This window comes from Microtus ochrogaster, chromosome 21 (genome assembly GCF_000317375.1).
Source record: "Microtus ochrogaster isolate Prairie Vole_2 chromosome 21, MicOch1.0, whole genome shotgun sequence".
Taxonomy (NCBI): domain Eukaryota; kingdom Metazoa; phylum Chordata; class Mammalia; order Rodentia; family Cricetidae; genus Microtus; species Microtus ochrogaster.
Window position 1 is genome coordinate 29712262 of NC_022022.1, and position 3844 is coordinate 29716105.

Below are 3844 nucleotides of genomic sequence, written 5' to 3' on the forward strand. Positions count from 1 at the left end.
GCTTTTTCAGACCCAGGCCAGCTGGCCTTGGTGAGTTCCCAATAAAACATCCCCATTGTCTCAGTGTGTGGGTGCACCCCTTGCGGTCCTGAGTTCTTTGCTCGTGCTCTCTCTCCTTCTACTCCTGATTTGGACCTTGAGATAATGAGTCTACCAGCCTTAGTGCACCTAGCTCCTTTCCAGGAATTTTCTTTGACCCATGGAATGGGTTGTATTTTAGCATATAGTATTCTTCAATACAGTAATACATTCAGTAACAGTCATGACCAGAGATGAGTATATTTTAGTGATAAGCAAAAAAAAAATACATTCACAAACAAAATAATTGCAACTTTTTAATTTGGATTTTATTTCACTATTATAAATATTAAACATTGCTATTTGGTCCAAGTGGTCTTATAGGATGACAGAACTGAAATAACTTGCATTGTTACTGTTACAATCATTGGCCTATCAGCCTTTATTTCTTTCTTTCTTTTTTTTTTTTTTTAGCAGTCATAAGAATTCCACTCCTTTTTTATTAGGTTATAATTATAGTTCACATAACTAGAAAATTCATTCTAAGGCTACAATTCAGTATTTTTTCTGAAGGTTTTGCAGCCATTGTTACTATCGACATCCACAATATTTTCAGAAAAGGCATCATTGAAATTCAGATAAGCAAAGTATGGCATATCTTTATTTCTAATCTACTGTTTAAACACATGATTTTTATAAAGCTGTGAATTTGCCTAGAGGCAGTTCAAATGATTCTGACACATTTTAAATTACTAATGGAACTAGTAAAGCTATTGGGACTCAAAGGTCAAGATTTCAAGTAGCAGTTCTCAAAGATAATTTCACATAAAGTGCTATATTTATTAATAATTACATTTAGAAATACATTTTAATGTGTTTAACTGAACCCAAATGTGGACAGCTCTACTAAAGCTCAAGAGTAATTACAGCAATTGTTTCTAACTAAGAACTCTCAATATAAAAAAAATTTTCTAGAAACAATATTTTATCATAGGCATTGTTTAGTATTTATTCATTATGCTCATAAAAGCAAGCCAATATTTCATACATATATATAATACATAGTCTACAGATTCACCATGTCTTGTTTTTTTTTTCCCACATCCACAGAAGATGAGTCTTATCCTGACCTGTTCCTGAGATGACCACTAAATTTGCATTACATCACTCTACTTCAAAACGAGGGTTTTAAAATTTCCCAGACTCTCGAAACTTCCACTGATCCCTTTTCTTCACTTTTAGCAGGTGGTGTAACATGATAATCCACTGAGAAATCTAAAACAATCAAAAGATGTTTCTTTGCTCTTCTTGCTAGAATCCATGTCTCCAAGGTCTTTCTATGCTGTGTCCTCTTCTCACTTAGAGCCTTTGCTCTTCAAAATTTCCCTCTCTCTCCTGAACTCGGCGTTTTTCCTCTTATTCTAATACCATGAATTAAAAGGCACAGCAAAGGAAACAGTCAGGTAAAGAAAATGGTAAGAAAAAAATCCTACGTCTCCATATGACAAAAGAATAGTATGTTGAATACATAAAGCCTCCGAAACTAAATAATAGTTCTAACAATGCAATCAGTAATAGCCAAGGGATCCTCTCTCTCTCTCTCTCTCTCTCTCTCTCTCTCTCTCTCTCTCTCTCTCTCTGTGTGTGTGTGTGTGTGTGTGTGTGTGTGTGTGTGTGTGTGTGTTTCTAAGATTCCAAATAGCTCTCCTACTCTCCTCCAGTCTCACCACAGACTAGTAACCACAGTCATCATAGAGACAGACCTTCTCTTCCATCAGCCTCTGCAGGTGGCGATACTTATTCTTTCTGGGTTTCCTCAGCTCCCCTCACTGAGCCCCATTAGAAGAAGTTGCAGCTGCCAGGCTGAACTCTTCCACCAGTGGTTTGAGTGTCACCTCTGAGGATTTTTCTCACCTAAAATCCCTACCTGTCCCTTTTAGTCTCCACTTCCTGTGTGTTGGCATCTCATTCTTCATGTCCAGGACACCCTAATGTTTCTATTTTGCTCTATCTGCCTGCAAACACTTGTGAGACGAGTTGTCTCAAGCAAATCTCCTTTGCTGAAACACCATTTCCATTTAGCTCACCTTATCCTCACTACATCATTCCAAGCTTTAAATGCTCTCTATATTCTGTAATCCACAAGTGTGCACACACAGATTCTTCTCCAGTCCAGACTCGCATACCCAACTGCCCACACTGATGTGGGCATGTCACAAAATGAAATCTTAACAGACCCTAAAAGATAACTGCAGTGGTTGGCCTTTGTTGCCAACTAAATTAGGCGATGCCTAGGAGCAGTAAAATGAGCATTTGCTTGTCTGTGGGCTTATTTTCAGAAAGGTTTGACGTGGGAAATAGTAGTGGGAGACCACCCCGTCAGTGTGAGTAGCCCCATCCAATCAGTAGCAGCATCAAAAAAGTTAATTGAGTTGATGTCAGAAGGCAGGTGGAGGAAGCCAATGTATGGACCTGAGTGTGTCCATACCTTCTGCCATCGTCCGCTGACATCAGATGCCAATATATTTGGCTTTTAACATAGACTCAACACCAGGAACTTCTAGACTTCAGGTACTGGGTTAGGAGTGTTGAGGTGCCCAGTTTCTTTAACTCATAAGCTACCAGGTTCTCTGCCTGTCTTGCTGTATACAGCTATTGCTGGACAAGACAGTCCCATGATGTAAACCAGTCTGAAAATTTCCATTTATTCTTCTGTGTTTGATGTATGTGTGGATAGGTTCAGTTCCATAATGCAATAACAATTTTCCTTCTCAAACTTTTCTTCCTCTATAAATGACACATTTACCCACAACCCTAAGACAAAAACAAAGTCACTTTTGATTTTTCTCTTTTAGTACACAGCATATTTCCGATCCATAATGAAGGCTTGTCAACCTATCATCCAAGCACATGCCAACCAGGGTTGGAGAACGGGCTCAGCAGTTGAGAGCATTTGTTGCTCTTACAGAGGAACTAGACTCAGTTCCCTGCCCACATGCGGTGGCTAACAACCATCTGTAAGTCCAGTCCCAGGGGCTCTGACATCCTCTTCTAATCCCGGCAAGCAAGCACTGCACACAAGTGATGGACATACACACATGGAGGCAAAACACTCAGACACATAAAATTAAATAAATAGACAAATAAATAATGTTGAACATACCAACCAAAATTATCACCATCTACTATGATCTATCATTATGTTTTACTAAAATTTCTCAGTCACAACCTGGCTAGTCTTTTTTGTTTCATTTTCGTTCTCATTGGTTTGTTCTGTATAAATACCGAGTGGTAATTATAAAAAATAAGTCACAAGTCATTAGTGTCCCATAGTAATTGGAGCCAAACCTTGAATATTTCCTTATCCTTTGTGTCATCTCTTCCAGCTTCTGCAATATCTCCTGTATTCTCAATTATCTTACCCTTTGTGTCTCCAGATTTCACTCCTACTGTCTATCTTCTCTCTCCACTTCATCTTCGTTGGCCTTCTGCTGTTTCTCAAGTAAACCAATAACAAATCTCCCAGCTATTGCCTTTAGGAATCTCTGGGATATCTTTGGCCCTGCCTTTCCCTGAGAACTTTATTATGAGAATTCTATTCAGAGAGACATTGACTGGTCACTGCAGTCTGACACAGCCGCTGCTCTAGTCCTTGACTCTGATTTATTTTTGTCCTAGCTTTTCTCCTTACCAGAATTCCTATAATAAATACATCTGTCTTTTTCATTCTGCTTGTACCTCTCACTATAAGTTGAAATCAAAGGCTGCAATTTCTTCACCCAGTTTCAATTAGTGGTTAAAAGAAAAAGGATAAATGAATATATTA